The 6,981-nt window shown below is 45.0% G+C and overlaps 1 pseudogene; it reads right to left on the bottom strand.

The window, feature by feature from the left end:
- Positions 1 to 4,013: 4,013 nt before the first annotated feature.
- LOC136514887 (UDP-glycosyltransferase 71K2-like) lies at positions 4,014 to 5,214 on the bottom strand (annotated as a pseudogene).
- Positions 5,215 to 6,981: the final 1,767 nt, after the last annotated feature.

Raw genomic sequence — 6,981 nt, 5'->3', positions numbered from 1 at the left:
CCTTCCACATGTCAGAATCAGGAGAAGAGTATGCCTCAGAAATGGTTGTGGGAGTGTCATCCACGAGATATATAATAAAGTCTTCTCCAAAGGATTTTGCAACTCTTTGCCTCTTACTCCTTCGAGTGACAGTATTATCATCCTCCTCAGGATTTTGCTCAAGCTCATGGGTGTTATCATCAGCGTGTATATTTGATTCATGAAGTTCAGGAATAGGATCATGACTAGACATGCTAGATGCACCTATTTTCATTGGAAATTCATTCTCAAAGAACGTGGCATCTCTAGACTCCATGACCGTTCCAACAGCCATATCAGGAGCACTAGAATTTATTATTAAAAACCGATAGCCCACACTATGAATGGCATAGCCTAAGAAAACACAATCTACAGTTTTTGGTCCAAGCTTTCGCTTTTTGTTTATTGGCACGTTCACTTTGGCCAAACAACCCCAAACGCGAAGATAAGAAATATTTAATCTCTTTTTCTCCCAATCCTCAAATGGAGTGATTTCTTTGTTCTTTGTGGGCACTCTATTTAGGACATGATTCACAGTTAAAATTGCCTCACCCCACCATTCCTTAGATAAACCAGCTGTCTCCAACATGGCATTCACCAAGTCAGTTAGAGTGCGGTTCTTTCTTTCAGCAATCCCATTGGATTGTGGTGAGTATGGAGGTGTCCTCTCATGAATTATACCGTGCACCGCGCAAAACTCAGAAAATTCATTAGAGAAATATTCTCCCCCGCGATCGGACCGCAACCGTTTGATATGCTTTTCAAGTTGATTCTCAGCCTCAGCTTTAAAGGTTTTAAAATAATGTAATGCCTCATCTTTTGTTTTAATTAGGTACACATAGCAATATCGAGTGCAATCATCTATGAACGTTATGAAGTATCTCTTACCACCTTTTGTCAAAATTCCGTTCATTTCACAAATATCGGAATGGATGAGATCAAGTGGTGCCAACTCTCTCGCCACAGCTGCCTTGTGAGGCTTGCGAGGTTGTTTTGCCTCAACGCATGTATGACATTTGGAGCTTTTGGCAACATCAAATTTAGGAATTAAATTCAAACCAGCTAAGCGGGACATGCAACCAAGATTAACATGACATAATCGAGAATGCCAAACATTCATCTCAACATTAACGTTATTAACGACATTATTCACTGCAAGAGGTAAAGTATCAACCAAAGACAAGCGGAACAAGCCTCCGCTCTCATAGCCTTTTCCAACAAAGGTTCCATACTTTGACATAACACATTTATTCGACTCAAACACAAGTTTAAAACCGTCTCGACATAGCAGAGAGCCACTAATAAGATTTTTCCTTATTGAGGGGACATGATGCACGTTCTTGAGTTGCACGGTCTTCCCCGAAGTAAGCTTCAGATCCACCGTACCAACACCATGAACACCAGCACGCGCGCCATTCCCCATCAGCAAGGCTCCACTCCTCCCGACCTGGTAAAAAGAAAACAAGGACTTATCAGCACACACATGTATATTTGCACCTGTATCAACCCACCAATCAGGTGAGGAACAAACTGTAAATGCAGATAAATTACCATACCCAGCAGCGTCTGCATCAGTCTCAATGGTGTTGACTGTCTTCGCCTTTGGTGGGGGCTTCCACTTAGCCTCAGGACACTCTCTAGAAAAGTGCCCAGTGTTCCCACAAGTGAAGCAGTTCATCTTTGCCTTGTCTAATCCCATCTTCTTATTATTACCTTTCTTGAAGAAGGTAGTGGACTTCTGCTTAAGCTCCTGCTGGGGCTTCTTCTTTTGTGGCTTAGGATGAAACTTTTGCACCACATGTGCACTAGTAGTCGCCTCACCATTCCCGCCCTTGCTCTTTCCCTTAACATCCTTTGCTCTTGCCTTGTCCTCAACATCAAGAGTGCCAACAAGTTCAGCAATGCTAAACCGCTGCCTCTTGTGTTTCAAGGTAGTAGCAAAATCAGTCCAGGAAGGTGGCAGCTTAGCAATAATGCAACCTGCCACGAACCTGTCAGGGAGAGGACAGCCGTACAGCTCCAATTCCTTCACCAGTCCCTGTATCTCATGAGCCTGTTCGACTACAGGACGGTTATCAACCATCTTGTAGTCATGGAACTGCTCCATGATGTACAACTCAGAACCGGCGTCGGAAAGACCGTACCGGGCCTCAAGGGCTTCCCACACAGCTCTGCCAGTCGGGAGTGGTATGTAGGCATCAACCAGAGAATCATTGATGATGCTCAACAGTGCAGCCTTGCACATGGTCTCAGCATGTCCCCAAGCCTGCTCATCCTCATCGGATCTCACAGTAGCAGGCTGCTCATTGAGCTCATGACCACAGCGCATGGCCGACAACCACAGAAGGGCTTTCTCACGCCACCTCTTGTAGTGAGTGCCCTCAAACGGCGTAGGCTTTAGCATGCCCGCAAAGCCAACAGATGAAAATGGCCTGAAATTACGTTTTTGGATTGTTGAAAAATAAGGCATTTTCATATTTATTTTAATCCATAAAAATAACGCAATAAAAAGGAGAGTGAAGTCATGAATAAAAAGACAGAAACAATTCACGACAAATGTTAACATGATGATAAGACAAATTATAGAGCCGAAACATATGTGAAACATTGTTTTACATAGCTGAAGCATCACAGACATGATCACAAATATAAAAGATGTGTTCTCAAATATTAAGATCATGATGATCACAAAAATAAAAGGAATCAGAAAAACAGTACTAGCATAATCATCCAAATCAACCAAACAGAGCATATTGAATATGAAAGCAGTATTGCCTAGGAACATCATGATATTGATAATGAAACTCAGAAGAGGGTGAAGGAGATTATACCCTGCGGCGGAGCCGCTCGCACCAGGAAAAGCCATGGTGGTGCTTTGCTGTTGTAGTCGTCCCGCTCGATGCAGTGCAGAAAAGGACGCCGTGAAGAGGCACCGCTACAGGTTCACCAGCGAGTAGTCGTGCCACCACCGACACTCCCCAAAAACGTAATCGCCCGTCTTCACCCGAGCAGGTGAAGCCCACGACGGAGACGCGTTTCGGAGGCCTACTCTTCCATCTCTGGTGCTCGCCGGAGGTGGAACGGGAAGAACTTGCGCTGCTGGAAAGTGGTGTATTTCGCCAAGAGAACTTAACCGAGAAGGGAGGATTTGTTTTATAGGCAGAGGCCAGAAGACGAGAAGTCGACGGCACCGAGGAGAGCCAGAAGTCACGGGAGTTAACCTCCAATCAATTCGTCACAGGAAACGGAAATGGAGTTTCAAAAATAAAGGCCTCGCCCGCCCGTCCGCTCGCTCGCCGCCGCCTGCCTGCCTCGCCACGCCCACGGGCCGGGCGGCGGCGGCGGCGGCGGCGCGCGCGCGCGCGTGTGGCATCCAGGTGATTCACTTTTACTTCTCAAATAGATCGATCAATGATCAAGTATTTAAGTAGAGTCGCCTCTCGATTAAATTCACATATGGTATAAAACCATTAATGTACATGTACGGACCATAGAGTTTAATAGAGATATTAAATAAATGAGCCAAGCCCATAATATCTAACAATAGGCTTGGTTAGGCTGAGTTGCAATTGGGGCATTAGCTAGGTTAGAAATATCCCAAAATCCGATGAGAAACCACTCGAGGTCCTTGAGAAATTAAATTGGGAATTTCTCTGAGGATCGCCGTCAAGAGCTAAAATTTGGAACGACATTGGGTCGTTACAAAGACTCTCACTCTCTCAGACGTTCGAAACAATGTAAATATGTTTTATCTATATAAAACTCATCTATCTCTTCATTTAAACTATGCCATATCAGTTTTTTTAGGTCATATCAGCTTATTTAATGTCCATAGAACTTAACTTCCATTGAGACTGAAGTCAGTTAAGATTTTCACCTAGGCACGAAATACTAGCAAAACTGTATCGCATTGTTTCGTTACCAAGCTGAGAGCTTAAGAAAAGTAAAGGCACATGCTTTATGAAGGGGAAAAAAAACAAGCATAGCGCAGCATATTCCCGTTTCCCACCATCCCGTCACTAATACTTCACTGGTGTGCTAGCCCGAGGCTGAGTTTGAGCCTGCTTGTGAATTGCCACCCGTGCTCTGAGCTGCTCTCCTTCCTCGGACTCCATCACAAGCCTTACCTTGCCTCTACCTCCTCGGCCTTGACCAGCTCTTGCTGCCACCCCACCATCTCCACACCGATTCCCACCTCCTCCACCATGACAACTTTGTTCATCTTCTGCTCCGCGTACAACGACCAGCAAAGCATCGGCACCCCTGCGGTGATCCCCTCCCCAGCACCGAGTTCCAGCCACAGTGTGTCACGAACGCGCCTGTTGCCCTGTGGCGGAGCACCTGCACCTGCGGCGCCCACAGCTTAACGACGAGGCCTCGGCCGTCGGAATCCCGTGCTGCAGAACCTTCTCTGGCTCCGGGTCGTCGAGGCCGGCGCTGTTGATGTGAGAGGCCGGAGGGGTGTCTCCGAGCTCCTTCATGGTTGGCTGACCCTCGGTGCGGATCGAAGGAAGCTGGGAAAATATGGTAAATGCAGAGGCATTTATGGGCACGAAGCAGTAGGACGGGATCCCAAGGTTCTTGGAGACATGGAGCGCGCCAGCGGACATGAAGTCCACAGCCAGTGCGTGGACGCTGCAGGGAGGCGTCGAGCAGAGGTAGTCGTGGAGAAGCTTGGCGCAGCGGCTCATGAGGTTGGAGTACCTGACGAGGAACTTTTCGTCGTGGACAACGGTGGGAGGGTCCTGGATCCGTGGGAGCTCGTGGAAGGTGACCAATCGTGGTCGACGACGGCAGCCAGTGCGATGTCCTGTTTTAGGCTGGGGTCGACGAGGACGACCGTGACGGCGTAGCCCTCCTCCAGCAGAGCTTCGGCGAGCTGCATCATGGGGACCAAGTGGCTGACGGAGAGGCCGGGGTACAGAACGATGGTCTTCTTCATGGCTTAGCTTGCTTAATTTCCTAGCACTCCTCCTATGCAGCACCTGCTCTGCTTGGGAGTAGCGCAAGTTCGGTTCGTTGCCTCGTTGGGGGAGAGGGAGAATAGGCGAATAGCGATGCGATGCGTTACGGATGGCAGCGAGCATGCATCTGCTGCAGACACGAATGGTCCTTGATTTGGAGAATAGTGGATGGCAGTGCGTACATCGCACATTCGCACTACACGCCACTGCACAATAGTCTTCAGTGGGCCGTGGCCGTGTGGTTGCGATGGCAAACAGCCCTCTCGCGCTCGCGCTCTCGCTCTCGGCACGGCGATGGCTTCGGTACGGTGCTAGTCACTTCCAACTGCTCTCTTCGGTCCGCACATGTTGAATTATTTTGTGCCCTCGCAGGCTGCGCGGTTTGGATCTTTAGTGCTAAAAAAATTAGCACCATGATTAGATGCTGTTTAGAAGGATCAAACGTGAACTAATTTCAAAACTAATTGCATAAGTGGTGACTAATTAGCGAGACGAATCTGTCATGATTAGCCTTTCTACTTGGCTGCTGCAACTTTCTTTGTTCGTCAGCTGCTGTATCGCAAACCACAATAAGTCTATTTGTTCATCAGCACCTGCTGCAACTTTCTTTGATCTAACCTTTGTTATTAGTAAATAAATTGGCTTGTTATATTATTATTACTCCCTCTACCCTGAATAAATAGATTCCTAAAGTTAAATTAAGTCAAAACTTTTTAAACTTTGACCAAATTTTAGAAAGAACACATCAAGATTTATGATACCAAATTAGTATCATTAAATATATCATAAAATATATTTCCATACCGTGCTCATTTTATGTCATAAATGTTGTTACTCTTTTCTATAAAGTTAGTCAAACTTTCTACAAATTAATTTATTTGGGGACCGAGGGAGTACTTAGTAATTGTGGCGATATTTTGGTAAGTGCTGCTATGTTGATTATTATATGATTTGTGCGCCAATTAGGGTAGTACTAGTGCAAATTAACATATTTTATTTTTAATTAAAAACTATAATGACAAAAATAAGGTTAGTGCATGTGTTATTAAGGTATGATTAGTTGTTAGTATTTTTTATTAGGAATTATCCTCGCGCATTCACTCCTCCATAAACTCTGCCAAACAAAAAACAGATCGCCTCATCCATCGAACCAAGGAGATAAAAGTATGAGTCATCCTATCTTAAGATCCATATGGTTGGTCATATCCCACATTCCCATCCAACCATACCCTCAAACTAAACTGATGGAAAACAAAGTGTCCGATGATCCATTAGGTAGAGGTATCTCATGATTTGGTGGACGTTTAACATATGTATGATCCATCTTCCAATCATAAAGACCCGATCCTTGGAATCACAACACCACATTTCATCTGGTTATCAATCCTGCATTGTCCATTTGATCTCGTCACGAAGGTTAATACCTGCTTGCAAATCAATAACACAAGCAAGAACAAAATAGACGCAACTCAAATTGCAAATAAGATGAAGCTCAAATGTTGGAGTTTCCCAAACCGATGATCAACAAAACCATTTGATGACATATTAATTTAAAAAAAAAAAAACTCAAACCTTAACTGGGAAGATGACTACTGAATAAATTGTATTAGGGGAGGCTAAGAACCCCTAAATCGTCCCTAATAGACTCAGACATAATACACGGCTCAGTGGCACAAAGAACGGTGACACAACAACTTAACAGATTCTGTGTATCCACTTGTTTCAACAATTTCTGTTGACTCTAAAAAAATTTCGATGTGGAACCACAATGGAAATCTTCTCTCCTTAGCCTTTCGTGCTTACGCAGAATATAAAAAACGGAGTCCTTTTATGACATGTTCAATGATTTTTAGTGTCGGGTGCTCGGACTACGAGATGAACTCAAACTTGATATGAATTATGCCTCTAATTTGACGTGTACAACTATGCTAACATTCTTAGGGCCTGTTCGCTTGGAGGAATTCTGGAGGAATTTGGATGATTTGGAGGAATGCTGGAG

This window comes from Miscanthus floridulus, chromosome 17, assembly GCF_019320115.1.
Source record: "Miscanthus floridulus cultivar M001 chromosome 17, ASM1932011v1, whole genome shotgun sequence".
NCBI classification, from domain to species: Eukaryota; Viridiplantae; Streptophyta; class Magnoliopsida; order Poales; family Poaceae; genus Miscanthus; species Miscanthus floridulus.
This window is presented reverse-complemented; position numbering and strand designations above follow the sequence as displayed.